The sequence below is a fragment of the Diabrotica virgifera genome, chromosome 10 (assembly GCF_917563875.1).
Source record: "Diabrotica virgifera virgifera chromosome 10, PGI_DIABVI_V3a".
NCBI classification, from domain to species: Eukaryota; Metazoa; Arthropoda; class Insecta; order Coleoptera; family Chrysomelidae; genus Diabrotica; species Diabrotica virgifera.
The window spans coordinates 48,089,800-48,107,336 of NC_065452.1; positions in this window are offsets into that span (position 1 = coordinate 48,089,800).

Consider the following 17,537-nt stretch of genomic DNA (forward strand, 5'->3'; position numbering starts at 1 on the left):
GCACAGCTGTAGTTAGATTATTTATGGTTGTTGCGTTTTAAAATTTGTGTGAAAAGAAACAACAAACAAAAGTTAGTTAATAGTTATACTGCCTTTTTAAATAGTTTTCATATACCTATATTTTTGGACTTTTGGACTATTTTGGACAAGGAAAACTCATTCTAATTTGGTAAGTACCTAGTTTTTATTATAATCATATTGTAATTATACATTTGGATTAGGTTGAAATACATACATTTATTTTCTCAAGAATGCGGATTTTAGAGAGAAATCCCAAATTAGGTTCGATTTTTATTTTTAAATTATGATTTTTTGGCGTAGATTTATTTATCTAGTAGGTATGTAATGCTTTGATTTACATACTTAATTTGATTACCAACAAAAGTTCTACCAATCTTCATCTTATATATTGTTTTCTTACTGTTTTGTTATATTTTTATATTTTCTTCCACAAAATTTAAACTACATAATTTTCAAAACAATTGTCAAACAGTAAAACGTTCAGTTACCGTATTTTTCCACATGATAAATAATGTGCGATTGGACGAGTGAGTCTACGCTTCGATTACGAGTCAAAGTGGCACGAAATTCAAGGGTTCAATTCCCGATGCAAGTTTTATTTTTTTATTTTTTTATGCATATTATGATTGTAAGTATATTTGTTATATAATTTTTTTTTTCAGCAAATGCGTATTTAAAATTTTTGCCAACAATTATTATCGTCCAGAAATCATTTTTTCTTTGTGGCATTTTTCAATGTGTTTGTGTGCGTTTTATTCTTTTATTTTTTTAAATTTTTGGTATAGTCTTAAAAATCACATAATATGTAGTAGAAGTATAACTTCTTACGTGCGTACAAAGTACACACACATTCTTTTTTTTGGTAATATTACGAATTTTGACTTAGCCAGTCTGATGGTATTTTACCTGTGTCATATATCTTATTGAATATTGCTGTTATCAAGTCAAGGCTTTTTCTTTCTTCTTCTTCTTCTTCTTCTTCGTCTTCTTCTTCTTCTTCTTCTTCTTCTTCTTCTTCTTCTTCTTCTTCTTCTTCTTCTTCTTTCTTATATCATCATTCTCTTTGCCTTATCCCTATGCGGGGTCGGCTTCCCTAATTGCATTTCTCCACACAATTCTATCTTGGGTCATATCAATATTAATCCCTTTTACCAACATGTCCTGCCTAATCGTCTCACCCCACGTCTTCTTTGGTCTTCCTATCCTACTCCTTCCAGGAATCTGCACTTCAGCAATTCTTCGTATTGGGTGATTAACGTCTCGACGTTGAACATGACCAAACCATCTCAACCTATGCTCTCTCATTTTGGAATCAATTGGTGCCACACCTAGACTTCCCCTAATATACTCATTTATATTTTTTTCCATTTTTGTCACTACACTGCCATCTAAGCATTCTCATTTCCGCCACATGCATTCGTTGTTCCTCTTTCTTTGTCACTGTCCAACATTCAGTTCCGTACATCATAGCCGGCCTTATGGCTGTTTTATAGAATTCTTCCTTCAACTTCATTGGAATTTTTCTGTCACACAGCACACCACTCGCTTCCTTACACTTCATCCATCCAGCCCTAATTCTACTGCATGAATTTCGATCTATTTTTCCATTACTCTGTAATACCGATCCCAGGTACCTAAAACTATTGCTTTTTACAATCAGTTCGCCATCCAAAGATACCATTTTATTTGTAATAACTCCATATTTAAATGAGCATTCCAAATACTCTGTCTTTGTCCTACTAAGTTTTAAACCTTTTTCCTCGAGAGCTTGTCTCCACTGTTCCAGTATTTGTTCTAAGTCTCTTTCACTATTTCCTACTAACACGACATTATCAGCATACATTAAGCACCATAGAATGTTACCCTGTAGTTTCGCTGTTATCTGGTCAAAAACTAATGAGAATAAATACGGACTAAGCACCGAACCTTGGTGCAATCCTACTTTCACATACAATTTATCAGTCTCTCCCACACCTGTCCTAACACTAGTCGTTACTCCCTCATACATATCCCTCACAATCTTTACATATTCATCAGGGATTCCTTTCTTATCGAGTCCCCACCACAGAATCTCTCGAGGAACTCTATCATATGCTTTCTCAAGATCAATGAATACCATATGAGCGTTTGTTTCTTTACTACTGTATTTTTCCATCAACTGCCTTATAATGAAAATTGCGTCTGTTGTTGATCTGCCCTGCATAAAGCCAAACTGATTCTCGGATATTTCGGTCTCTTCCCGTATCCGTCTATTAATTACTCTTTCCCATATTTTCATGGTGTGGCTAAGCAGTTTTATAGCCCTGTAGTTTGTACATTGTTGTATATCTCCCTTGTTTTTCTATACAGGTGCTATACTGCTTCTCCATTCGTCTGGCATTTGTCCAACTTCCATAATTCTATTAAATAAACCTGCTAGCCACCTTGTTCCTCTCTCTCCCAATGCTCTCCATACTTCCCCATGAATATCATCTGGTCCTACCGCTTTTCCTTTCTTTATTTTTTGAAGCGCTTGAGCCACTTCCTCGTTTGTTATTTTGGTGACCATTGCTGCTACTGTTTCCATTGACTCTACAAGCTGTTTGTCAAATGCTTCATTAAATAAGCTGTCAAAGTACTTTCTCCATCTCTTTTTGACATCCTTTTCGTGAAATAGTATTTTATTATTTTCATCTCGGATACATCTAATATTATTAAAATCTTTTGCTTTCTTTGCTCTCTGTTTGGCTGTTTTATAAATCTTCGTTTCGCCTTCCCTGGTATCAAGTTGATCGTATAAGTTTGAATACTCTTCTGCTTTAGCTTTTGCTGCTGCTATTTTCGCTTCCTTTTTCGCGACCTTTTTCCTTCTTAGATGTGGGCTTTAAAGCCTGTTTCTTCTTCAATATTAACCTCCTAAATTGATTAAATTATCGCACCATCTCTTTCTTTGTCTGTTAATACTTCTTTGTCGATTTGGTGACTTATCTCGTGCTATTCGTACTATCCTATCCTCTGACATTCTACTAATGTACTATTTTAAATGGGAAATAAGTCACAGTTTTACCAAAAAAATGAATTTATTAATGTTTCGACGCCCAAGTCGGGGGTCGTTGTCAAAATACAAAATAATGAATGCAAAATGCTTCAGAACAACATTCTACTAATGTGTTCGTTCCACTCCTGTTTCCGTTTTGTCACCCATCCTTTTATGTTTTCTACATTGTATGATCGTCTTATGTTTTCGCTTCTCTCCCTATCCAAAATATCCCTGATATTCGTCGAAGTATTTTCATCTCTGTTGTTTCTAGTAGTAGTCTCGTTTTAGATGTGTCAGGTCTTGTCTCCGCCGTGTATGTCATTATAGGTCTGATTGCTGCTTTATAGATTCTTGCTTTTGTGTCTTGTCTTAGGTGTTTGTTCTTCCAGATTGTGCCCTTAAGAGATCCCGCCGCTTTACTTGCATTTAAGCTTTGTTGTCGTATTTCCTCTTCAACATCTCCGTAACTGGTTATATCTATTCCCAGATATCTAAACCTTGCTTCCTGCTTTATTACTTTCTTGGTAATCTATTGCTTCCTGCCTTATTACTTTTATCTAGCGGTAAGCAGGGGATGGTGCTGATTACAGCAATATCTTTTTTTGCTTTTTAAAAATGAAAAGATGTAACAAAAACTTCAAAATTTAGGTAAGAAAAAAATATATTTATATATTACAGAAAGTATGACTATCTGAAAATCTAAACAATACATATTTAAAGAGATAAGAAAACAGGAAGCTGTCACACGTGTTACCAATCTTTTTGAATGTTTTCTGTAATTAGACATTATTAGTAACAATGTGGGCTGACATTTTTCCAGTATTCTTCTCCAGTTATTGGTTAATTCAACTAACTATCCTAAATTTTCTAAAACTTAACAACATATCAAATTGTTATCTATCAAAGCTATTTACATTGTTGAAAAATATATGGCCAATCCTTAGTGTTTTTACAATAAATCTATAATTTTTTGAAATTTCAGCGTATAATATATAGTTGATTTTGATGTCTCTACTAAAATAAAAAAAAAACGACAATAAATACAATGATGACGACAAACACAATTATTTATATTATCAATTTTTATCGTTTTGAATGTAATATCTATTGAGATATATGTAATAATTTTAATAGAACTTTATCACTTAAAAGAACTTGGGTTATGTTCTAGAAATGTTTGGTATTACAAATTTATCTCAATTGTGCTCATATGGAGAATTCTTTTTCTCTTACGTTTCTAACATTTTTAAGTTACATGTTTGAACTCGCTATATTCTTTATTAAACACCGTTAGAACTGATACACATTGCTAAAAGTTTTAAATAGTGTAGGTATAGTTTTGTAAGATTTTTGTAGGACAGAGACAGTTTTGTGTTTTTCAATTAGTGCAGTTTTTCACGGCTCTTGTCTTGTAATGATACATTGCTTTTAGGGCTTATAGGCAGTAGTTTTGATTTATTTCTTCCTGACGTAGACGGAGAGGCAGCGCTGAAAAATCTCTTTGAATTTAATAAAGCTAAATTTTTCACAGTTGATTACTGTGATTGTGTAGAGAAACATACTGCGGTCGGTCAAGCGAAACGTAGAACAGGAGTTACTGAGAGGGTATCAAAGTTGCTTTCCTATGAAGGTAATTAAATCCATTTACTAAGGCTGAAAATCAGTACACACATTCTCCCATATTCCCGGCTTAAGAGAGAGTTGTACTTAAAATAATTTAAATTAATTATTTGGCGACTACATATCGTTTAATAATTTATGAGCTCGCAAAATATACACATCTCAATTATTGAATTGCCATTTTCTTTCTATAGTGCAGTCACTGAAGGTAAAAATCAACTATGACCTTCGATTTCGGTAAATCTCCATTCATTTTCACGAAAATTGGTGAGCGGATTTTGATGCTATCAACTTTTTCTGGAGCTCATTTTTGATAGGTATTTCTAAGTACTTTGACAAGTATTTAGTACCTAAGTGTTATAAAATGTATCTCTTTCCCGTTATTTAAGCTTGAATCCTTAGATTTAAACAGTCGCAGAAAAAAATATACATTTAATTACCAATAACTATTTATTAAGTATTACTAATTAGTAAATTATTGGTAATTAAATGTATATTTTTTTCTGCGACTGTTTAAATCTAAGGATTCAAGCTTAAATAACGGGAAAGAGATACATTTTATAACACTTAAGTACTAAATACTTGTCAAAGTACTTAGAAATACCTATCAAAAATGAGCTCCAGAAAAAGTTGATAGCATCAAAATCCGCTCACCAATTTTCGTGAAAATGAATGGAGATTTACCGAAATCGAAGGTCATAGTTGATTTTTACCTTCAGTGACTGCACTATAGAAAGAAAATGGCAATTCAATAATTGAAATGCGTATATTTTGCGAGCTCATAAATTATTAAACGATATATAGTCGCTAAATAATTAATTTAAATTATTTTAAGTACAACTCTGAGTCTCTGAAACCGGGAATATGGGATGGTTTTCTTGCGAAGGGGTTGTAGCTCTATAATCGAAAGGCGCGTGATTTAAGAGTTTATTCTTAGAATATAAGCTATAGGAATTAAACTACTATTAACTTTTTTGTAAAAACTTACAGTTTTTCAGTGATTTACGAAAAACCGCTTCATAACATGCATTTTTTTCACGAATAATTAAAATCTTTGATCTTTAATAACTTAAAAAGTATTGAATTATTTTATTAACTTTATATAATAAATTTTGCTTTTAATTTGCTCTTTTATTGATTTGTGCAGTTATTTTTAATAAAATAATTTTCACCCCCGAGAAGGGGCGGTATCCACCCTCAGGGTAAAGGCGCAAGGTGGTACCATGTCACCTTTGTTTCTTGACGTATCCTCTAACCACTGACCAATTTTCGTGAAAATCGATGAAGGTTCACCGAAATTGAAGGTAATCGTTGATTTTTACCTTCAGTGACTGCACTATACAAAATAAATTGCAATTTACTGATCTAAATGAGCGTAATTTGGAAGCTTATAAATTATTCAATGATATTTAGTCGCCAAATAATTAGTTTAATGCATTTTAAGTATAACTTTCTCTTAAGCCGGGAAGATAGGGTGGTTTTCTTGCGAAGGGGTTGTAGCTCAATAATCGAAATGCACGTAATTTAATAGTTTATTCTTAGAGTATATAAGCTATAAGAATTATATCCACAATACGATATATTTTAAGTTTTCTCAGCATTTTTCTCTTAAGTTAAATCAATTAAAGGGTAGTTTGGGGGTGAAGGGGATGAGCTCAAAAATCGAAACTATATAATTTCAAGAGCTCATAAATATCTCGTAATTCTGCCGCAAAAACCAATTCAATATTCCTATTTTTAAGTAGTGGGGGGGCTGACTCAGCCCCCCCACTAAAGTATCAAATTCCTGCTCAGTGGAACGAGCTGAAAATTTTTAGTTTGCGGAATATGAGAGCTCATAAATAGCTCATAAATCAGGGCTATTTGTTTTTTAATTTTTGCAAGTGGGGGGGGGGGGCAGCTCAACACGGGTCTATATTTTGACCCCCTTGTAAACTGCTTTATTTACAGAATTAGAAAAAAATGTAAAATGAAAAAGTTATTCCATTTTTTTAATTATGATTTTTTGACATATATATCGTACTAGTGACGTCATCTATCTGGGCGTTATGACATAATCAACTACTTTTTTAAATGAGAATAGGGGTCGTGTGCTAGCTCATTTGAAAGGTTATTCAATTCTCTATACAGTACTATAAACATTCAGATCATTATTTATACAGGCTGTCCAAAAAATTTTTGAATTACTAATTAAACAATTAATTTAATTAAAAAAATTTTTTTTGGACATCCTGTATAATTAATCATGTTATTGTTTATATTGCTGAATAGGGAATTGAATAATCTTTCAAATGAGCTAGCACTAGACCCCTATTCCCATTTAAAAAATAGTCGATTACGTCATCACGCCTAAGCGGATGACGTCACTAGTACGATATATATGTCAAAAAATCATAATTTAAAAATCGAATAACTTTTGTATTTTACATTTTTTTTATTCTGTAAATAAAGCAGTTTACAAGGGGGTCAAAATATAGTGAATAACCCTGTGCATTCATTGGGGCCGACCGACCGGCTCTGTCCAGTCATACAGTTGACCGACTATAATACCTTTTATTTATATTTAATTTAGAGTGTGTGTACTGATTTTCAGCCTTAGTAAATGGATTTAATTACCTTCGTAGGAAAGCAACTTTGATACCCTCTCAGTAACCCCTGCTTCTACGTTTTGCTTGACCGACCGCAGTATGTCTCTCTACATAATCACAGTAATTAACTGTGAAAAATCTAGCTTTAGTAAATTCAAAGAGATTTTTCAGCGCTGCCTCTTGAACTATTGCACCAGAAAACAATTTTTAAAGATCGGGATAAACTTCATATTTATCGCTAATATAGATTTTTTAGATACTTTAGAGTACTTTGATGTCACTGATGATCTTCCTGGATCTAGATAAGGCATTTGATTATGCCAGTCGTCAGCAGCTATTGGGTACTATGGGGATATTTGAATAAGGGGCTTACTTTAAAAATTAGTTAAAAATAGGTCTCAAATTGTTAAGATTAATAACAAACTCTGCACAGGAAAATGATCGATTATCCTGTGCCTGAAGGTACTATTGTAGGTCCTTTACATCTTCAATGTATAGAAATCATCTAGCAACAATGGAAATAAGTTTTATTAATGACAAATAGCCTTTATACCAGTAATTCTTGAGGCATACTTAAAACTTCGGCAGACAGACAGAAAAACTGTAGATTTTCTAGAGTGTCAATACAATTGTCAAGTTTTATTTTATATTATATCAATCTGATACGCTCTCTCTCTCTCTCTCTCTCTCTCTCTCTCTCTCTCTCTCTCTCTCTCTCTCTTTGCTGTCGCTTCCCAATTACTGAGGTTCTTGGTTTTGTCCAATATACCTAACACATTTTCTCCATCGATCTTCATCTTTAGCTACTCTAAGAGCAGCTCAGAATCAATTAATTTCTTTAAGTCGCCACCTCTGCAAACCACGTAACCACAGAATTGTACAGATGCAGATATGTTGTGTACAGCCTTTTTTTAATGTTATGTTGGCTAATAATGAAAAGGTTTGTCATATGATCTGTCCAATGTATGCGTATCATTCTTCTTCAACACCACATCTCAAAAGCATAAAATTTTTGGTGTTCTTATATGCGAAGACTCTAACTTTTTGCCCGTATATAAATGTTGAGAATATATGAACATTAACCCATCTCATCTTGATTTTTTGAGAGGTATATATAATATGTCTTGCCAAACTTTAGAGTTTTTCCTAACTCTTTAAACAGTTAGGTGACTCATCGCATTTTTTGCATGATTTCAACAAATTTCAACACCAATGCGGCTTCGAACTGTTTTGCAGTTCGTTAGCTATCGTTAGTTATACTAGATTCAAGATAGTTGAAGCTGTCTAATATCTGGTATTCCTACAAGTGGTTACTCAGTTGAATAGTGTTGAGTCTGTCTATCACCATTATAATGACACTGATGTTGCTATAAAACAAATACTTAAACAGTCATATACAGTGAGGACGCTTCAGTTGGAATAAATTCATTATCTCGAGAAGGGGCGAATTTGGAGAGAAATCCTGAGACATGTCGATTTTATTTTTAAATTATGAACTTTTGGCATATATGTCATACTAGTGACGTCATCCATTTGGGCGTGATGACGTAATCGATGATTTTTTTAAATGAGAGCAGGGGTCGTTTGATAGCTCATTTGATAGGTTATTTAATTCTCTATTCAGATAATTATTTATACAGGGAGTCCAAAATTTTTTTTTAAATTAAATTAATTGAGATAAAAAGAAGAATGTATGTAATTCATTTATTACAAAATGCATTTGGGTGCTGTCAGAAAACAGAAAGAAATGTTTATTGGACAAATAAACATTGTTTTTTGCTTAAATTCGATGTTAAGACTGCCACCCACCTGTCTCTTAGCAGTTTGAACATTGAATTTAAGCAAAAAGCAATGTTTATTTGTGAAATAAACAATATTAACTGTTTTTATGACAGCAGTAAAATGTATTTTGAATTAAATAAATTGTTTACATTCTTGTTATTGTGTAAATTAATTTAAAAAAAAATAATTTTTTTTGTACACACTGTATAAATAATTATGTTAATGTTTATATTACGAAATAGAGAATTAAATAACCTTTCAAATGAGCTATCACACAACCCCTACCCTCATTTAAAAAAATCATCGATTACGTCATCACGCCCAGATGGATGACGTCACTAGTATCATATATGTGCCAAAAAATCATAATTTAAAAATAAAAATCGACCTGTCTCAGGCTTTCTCTTTAAATTCGTCCATTCTCGAGATAATGAATTTATTCCAACGCAAACGTCCTCACTGTATGTGTATAATCCATGTGCAACCTTATTTGCTAAAACCTATTTATTTGTATAAAATATTCAACTTCAAACTAGTACTTCAGTTATTAGTTCTAGTAATAGTACTTATCATTAGTATTAGTACTAATAATATGTAGTACCTCAATTGCACTGAACTATCACATTGTAACCAATGGAAAGAAGATAATCAGCTGAAAAATCCTTCACTTCACAGCTGGTCGTAGATGTTCAAAAAGCCATGGTACGCGACGTAAAAGTAGCCGGGATCCGACCACAAAATAAGTATTACTGAGAAAGTATATCGGTCAATAGGACTGAAGTACTGCGAAAAATACGCGTTAGTCACCTTAGAGTCATAGTAAGTTTCCTTATTTGACATGTGCCAACGGTTATGTTGACGACAGTTGTTGCACTGGCAACAATGACAGTTAACAGACACCTGCATATAATGGGACTGTTTCATGGCGACTTTAAGCTGCATACTGTGTTGTAGATATCCTGTGTTCAGACATGCACGCTAAGTGCGGTTCCAGACCCGTCGGCTGGAGAAAGAGGGGGTGAGATATCCTGAAGCAGTGCTATATCTTGTATGACTGCGAGGTACTAAATCGTAGCAAACAGACTCTTTTGGACACTGCCAAATGATTCCAAAAACATATGGTAATAGTATACCTGAACAAGCTCATACAGTGTTCCAGAATATTGGAATGGGTATCATGAAGGAATGGAATAGGTGTGTCTAATAAGACAATTGGAAGCAGCACAATTGGTTTGTAACAAACAGCTTCCGACAAAAAAAAACAACCAAAACAACCAAAAAACAACCAAATTCATCGACACTTATATTCGGATTAGTATAGAAATAGTACACATTAGATAAAAATGATAACAATTCGGGACCTGCAAAAAGATTTCTCAAGAGAGCAATGAAAAACTCTTTGTTTAGTCCTCCTCTACTCTTTAACAATTATGCTGTTTTCTTGTTAGATCCAGAATCCATTTTAGACAACTTAATGTGTCCTATTTAGTTTTAGTATGGGAAAAATTTGGCATTTTTGTACAATATTTTACTAAAGACAATATATAGTCTAAACGTCGTCAAGTTTTACAATGTCTTTTAATTTGTTTGTTTGTATTTATTGAAATATATAAAGAGTGATTCATTTATAGTACGGAGGTCTATATAGGGTGAGGCAGATAACTGGCCTATTAGAAATATCTCGAGAACTAAAGGTAACAGAATCATGAAAATTGGAATAAAGGGGTTTTGAGGAATGATCTATTAAATGAAAATATTTTCATCTCTTTGCAACTTCCGGTTATACCGGAAGTTGCTTATAACTTGGTTTTTTTAAATGGGACACCCTGTATATTTTTACATTTTTGGATTCTCCTCAATATCTTCTTTCTTAAAATATGAAATTTTGTAATACTATACAGGGTATTTTAAAAGATATTTACGTTTTTTTATTAATTTCGTAGCAACATTCACACCCTGTAGAATTGTAATAGTTTGACATTAAAAACTCTGCTTACGTTCAAGTGATTTCTAATATAGTCTATTATTGTTAAGAATTATTAGTATAGCTTATTTTGAAATTTTAGTATACAGGGTTGGTCGAAACTCGGAATGAATATTTTCTGAGTTTTCTTAAATAGAACACCCTGTATTTTAGTATTGTAATGAAATGGTATTTCATAGTACTTTTTTTTTTATAAGTATTCCCTATACCTAACTGCTTTAATTTGTGAGTTATTGGTGATTAAAGCTAAACATTAATTGCAACAAAAAATACGTAAAATTTTATTAGGTTGGCCGTGAAAATAATCAATTACAAATAATTTTTCAGAAATAAATACATATTAATCCAGACTGATCCTTAAAATTACCAATAATGGTTTAGCTATCAAAATACATACGTAATTAAGATTGTTGGTGCGACTAACAATTAAGCACAAATTAAAGCAGTTAGGTATAGGGAATGCTTAAGAAATAAAAAAGTACCATAAAATATCATTTCATTACAATACTAAAATACAGGGTCTTCCATTAAAGAAAACTCAGAAAATACTCATTCCGAGTTTCGACCAACCCTGTATACTAAAATTAAAAATTTAGCTATACTAATGATTCTTAACAATAGTAGACTATATTAAAAATCATTTGAACGTAAGTAGAGTTTTAGTTGTCAAACTACTAAAATTCTACAGGGTGTGGAGATTGCCACGAAATTAATAAAAAAACGTAATTATCTTTTAAAATACCCTGTATAACATTACAAATCCTCATATTTTAAGAAGGAAGACATCGAAGAGAATCCAAAAATGTAAAAATATACAGGGTGTCCCATTTAAAAAAACGAAGTTATAATTAACTTCCGGTATAACCGGAAGTTGCAAAGAGATGAAAATATTTTCATTTAATAGATCATCCTTCAAAACCCCTGTATTCCAATTTTCATGATTCTGTTGCCTTTAGTTCTCGAGATATTTCTAATAGGCCAGTTATCTGCCTCACCCTGTATATCTTATACGGTGTCGAAGCATGGACATTAAAAATATCCACCATTAATCGTCTGGAGGCCTTTGAAATGTGGCTGCAGAGACGTACACTAAAAATACCGTAGCCGGCTATGCTGACAAATGTAGCAGTCCTTAAGGGAGCAAATGCTGTTCGCAAGCTGTAGTCGCAAATGTAGAAATGGCCTATTTTGGGCACGTAGTAAGGGGAGATCCATATAATGTTCTTCAACTCATTATGATGGGTAAAATCGAAGGACGCAGAGAAATTGGTAGAAAACAGAAAACAGGCCTCTTGATTGAAGAATATCAGAGAGTGGACAGGAATAAAGAAAGCAGAGCAACTATTTCGAATAGCTCGAGACAGAGACAGTTTCTTCATGTTAATCGCCAACGTCAAGGGGACTTGATAGGGTACGTTAAGAAGAAGAAAGTCCATATTATATCTGTCGTTAGAGGATGTATTCCAATTATTTTTCAGAAAGTAATCTTTATAACTGAATCTTTATATTATACTCATAAAGAATCTTTAATTTCGTTTTTTAAATGTTGAAATGCATTAATAATTTACCGATATATCGCAAATATCCTACTTTTATGCGGATTTTATACATAATAAAACATTAAGGCCGTAAGTGACATTTAATATAAGAATCAAAGGTCCATTATCGGAAAACATAAGTGTATTATTATTATTATTATTATTTGGGCTTGACCCAGTAATTCATTTATACAAGTTTATAAAAGTAAAATAGACTTTGGAAATGATTTCCGTTATCAGATGATAAAGCGAATAATAAATTTTATATAGCAAAATTCTTTCTGTTCCTCTTCTAACAACGAAATATCAATTGAAGTACTCCGGAATATAGTTGATCACCCTGTATATGAGTTTTAACGAGCACTACGATTCAATTACACTAGAAGCCATAAGAGCATCTTGGATCATCTTAACCGTTTGATAGCTGATTGTAATCAGTCAATAATTTATTTAATAAAATATTTCGATACAACAATACCATTAGTATTATCTGTTCTTGTAAAAATCAATTGACTTTGTAAGCAATTTGGTATTTCTATCGATATGTTGTTTTAAGTAATACTTTAAGTCAGATATCAAAGTATCTGTTTTATATACAGTACGTTCATAAAATGTGGAGAACATAAGTTATTATAATCTAAGTGTTCCAGAAATGATGCTATTTTAATTTGAGTGTTCTACTTTGTTATTTATCCCACTACTTAAACAAAATATGAGCTCATTGATATTTTTAATAATATGTTAATAGATGACGCAAGAATCGAATACACAGAACAAGTGAAAGCATAGAGACAAGACAGTTGATATTGGACACATGAGGCGCTCGGAAGAGCATAGATGGCCAATAGAAGCTTTTGCCTACACTCTATCAAACAGAAGGAAACGAGGAAGGCCACCAACTACATACATAGATTAACGGAGTTATGAGCTACAATAAGGACCAATGAGGATTGAGATATCAGTGTGACACTTTTAGATTCCTTCAGTCTGTAGAGTTATTCTCGGCATTTCCACATTAATCTAGAGCCCACCTTAGAGCTTTTAAGAGCCCCTGTGCTTCTATTTCCTTGTATCTTCCCTGAATAATCAGTTAGAGCAAGTTGTATCTTTCCCCACGTGTATACATCCAAGATATTACAATTTTATTATTTTCCTTGTATTTAAGATTTCCATTTCTTTATTTTTCAAGTACAAAGTTTTAAGAACAAAGAGTTTCTGAGAAGGATGACCTTCTCAGAACCTCTTTGTTTGTGACGTATTTTGTCCAGGATATTTTCAGAATTCTTCTATATGCCCACAACTTGAATGATTACAGTTTTTTCATTGATGTGGCTTTTCAGGTCCAAGCTTCCATTTCATTAAACAAAGTAGAGAAAACGTAGCACCTGACCAACCTTAGCAACTCTTATGTCCAACTTCTCACTTCCAATCTCATTTTGTTGAAATTTGCTCTAACCTTTTTTATTCTGATTTTGATTTACTGTTAGTCATCTGTGGAGTGAACGAGTGTTCCAAGATATAAACATAAACATTTGTACATTCGCTCGACATTGGTTCCATTTATTAGAAGATTTTCGTTATTTCTTTGAGTCTCCGATATTCTATATTCTCATCACAATCAAAATGAAACAACATAATATTAGAAAAGATGCTGAAAAAAGAATGCCATACATAATGCTTATAAAGATATAAGACGTATCCAAAAAATTAAAATGAAATAAAACCAAGTCTCATAAGGAAAAGTGTAAAACCTTCACTTAAAAAAAACCGAAATAAAGACAGCTGCAGCAAAAAATTCTAAATAATAAATCTAAATGTTTTAAAAGCCACACTTTATGAACATATGTATATAATTAAACGTTAATATATTAGTAATAATACTTAATAAATATAAAAATACTCGCCTATTAATCAAAGACATAAAAAAATAATTAATATTAATATTAGGAATCACAGTGTAATAATGTGATTCTTTTGCAGAATACAGTTGATTCTTAATGTATAGTAATTTTCTGACAATTTTAAGTTGCGATTAAAAGAAAATTATTCTAAATTAAAAGTAATAGGTAATCAAAAAAGTTTACCAGAAAATAATAATTAAGCTAAAATTCTAAAGTCTAAAAATAGAAAAGAAAATTTTAGAATCAGTTTCCAATTTAAAATACCAAAGCAACAGAAACGAAAAGTACCGCCTCGTGCAACTGATCATCCAGGGTAATATTGAAGGAAAACTGGCTCCCGGTATTCTCCAGCTTTCATGGCTTAGAAATATCAGAGACTGGAGTGGCCTTGATTCAACATCCTTGTTTAGAGCCGCATTAGATAGAGATATATTTGCCAGTGTAGTCGCTAACCTCCACTAAAGGAGAAAGCACCACAAGAAGAAGAAAGAAACACTCATGAAATATCTGCCTGTTGATGAGTGCAATTAATTAATGAAATGAAATAATCCAAAATGCTTCTAGTATTAAAAAAGGATTACGTATTTTAATAGGAATGCTTAGAGGCCATTGTTGACTGACCAATCAACATAATGGGGAACAATTACACAAGACATGTATGTGGAGGGAATTAATATTGATAAGATCAAGACAAAAACTATTGAGAAAGGATATTATAAAATTAGGACCCACAAAAAATATGCTTCATGTATTAAAAGCAAATAGTGAATTTACTACTGTAACTGTTGTGATAGCTGTTACTTTTCAGCAATGCTGTATCACTGTTCACTTTAAATTTGTAATAATTATTTTTTAAACTCATACTTTAGAATAATTCTCTTTTAATCAGACATTAAAATATAATGGAAGTAGAAGAATAGATATGTTACTTCATGTCTGATAAAACACATATTATTGACTAACATTTAACAGTTATATTATATTTAGTTGTGAAGACAAATATAAATGATAATAATGCTTTTAGTAAGAGTCACTACTATTTAAGCAATTAATTAACATAACAAAAATCTTTAAAGACTGAAAAACGATCTTACACTTTCAAGATAATACAAATTGATAAGCAAATTCAGTATTTTTTTGAAATCTTTGCTAATAGTAATAGTAGAAATATAACGTAGTAGATAAGTTTTCTTTACATCGTAAAGTAGATGATTGCTTTAAGCCATCGAAATTATATTTTAATGTACAAAACACAAGAACATGCCACTAATTACAGATGTAATGTATATGATATAACCGTAGGATGAAATGATAAAAGTTGACAACCGAAATAACGGAGAAATGAAAGAGAGAAGTCCGCCAGGGTTATGTACTGTCCCCCTTACTCTTTCAAGTCTATCTAATGCTCCACATCAAGCTACAAAAACACACAAAATACCTACTGAAATAATAACTCGAATATTAAAAGTAACACGTCATCTAAAAAAATTGCCATATTATATTAGAACTGAGAGGGACACTCTAGGTTTGGTTGAGGACCAAACTTAGATCGGCCCAAAGAAGAATGGAATGGTCACTACTTGGACTGACTCTCAGAGACAGGGTTAGAAACGAGGAAATCAGAAGAAGGACAGGTGTCACAGATGTTATAGAGTGAATAGTATGGTTGAAGTGGAATTGGGCGGGCCATGCAGACAGAATGAGGGACGGGAGGTGGACTCAAAAAATTACAGTGTGGAGACCACGAACAGACAGAAGAAGTAGAGGTAGACCACCTACGCGATAGACAGATGACGTAAAAAGGTTGCTGGGAATTGGTTAAAGGAAGCCCAAGACCGACAGAACTGGAAGAAATTAGGGGAGGCCTATGTTCAACTTTGGACGCAGGCCACATATGAGGAATAAAAGACAAACGGCTAACAAAACAAATTTTTAAATGGTGACTATGAGCATACTAGAAAAACAAACAAATTTTAGATTCAGAGCAAACTTCAAATAGTGAGTCTAATGCAGTACATAGCAGCTGGCTTTAATGATAACTAATACGTAGGAGGAGCTCCTGGATGTAAGCAAAGCCTTCAGTAAAGTGTGGTAAAAAGCCTGGGATATAAAATTAGGGACTTTGTATACAGTGTAACCATGACAATAGTGATTTTCTCGTACTTAATGGCCCAAAAGTTCAGAGTTGCGATAATTCTGACAAGATCTATAGGAAATACTATAAAATATATATGTACATAGCAGACGTTCTAACACAAGCGCGAACCCTTATCAACCTTGATGAATATGACACCTGAAGAGCGTCAAAACACAAAACCAGGACAGAGGAGTAAGGAATCTGTAGACTGCTAGATATACTTAAAGACTTGAAGGTGTATACAATAAAAAGTCCAGAGAAGACTCAATGAGTTATCTTTAAGAAGAGAAGAAAAACCTTTGAAGAAATAAACCCATTGAATCGAGAAATGAAGCTATATACGTAGCCGTTCTAATGAAGTCTGATGTTCACTCCCAATGTAAATGCCACTATTCACAAAGCAGTAGCCATCCCAGCGAATATAAAAGGACTCATACAAGAGAAAGAAGTAAGTAAGCATTAAAATCGAAAACAAAACTCATCAACAATATAATACTATCCCTATTGATACATACATTCTGTGAAGGGGGACACACCTGCACAAAAAACAAAAAAAAAATACACACAGGTCATGAGAGGTACCTAGGAGATGCCACAAAATTACCTCATTACGTGGTCCTGTTCAGAGATAGGCAGCTATTCAAGGTACCTACTACAGATGATGAAAGAATAGACCCGTGGAAAATCTGCTAAACTAGAAGGCTACCAATGATGAAAGAAGCACAAAAGACCCAAACAACTGCTTGGTAATTTGTAAATGTAGAGTTCTAAATAGTTATGCAGCTCTATTGAAGTTGACGACCTGCTTCCTCTGTACGTGCTTGAAGTGAGGCTTACATCTGACAATTAATGGACATGGAATAACTGTTGATGATGATAACTTCTTTCATGCCTCTCTGTACAATTTTTATTCGATTTTATGGACAAAACTGCTAGATATCGCTTGT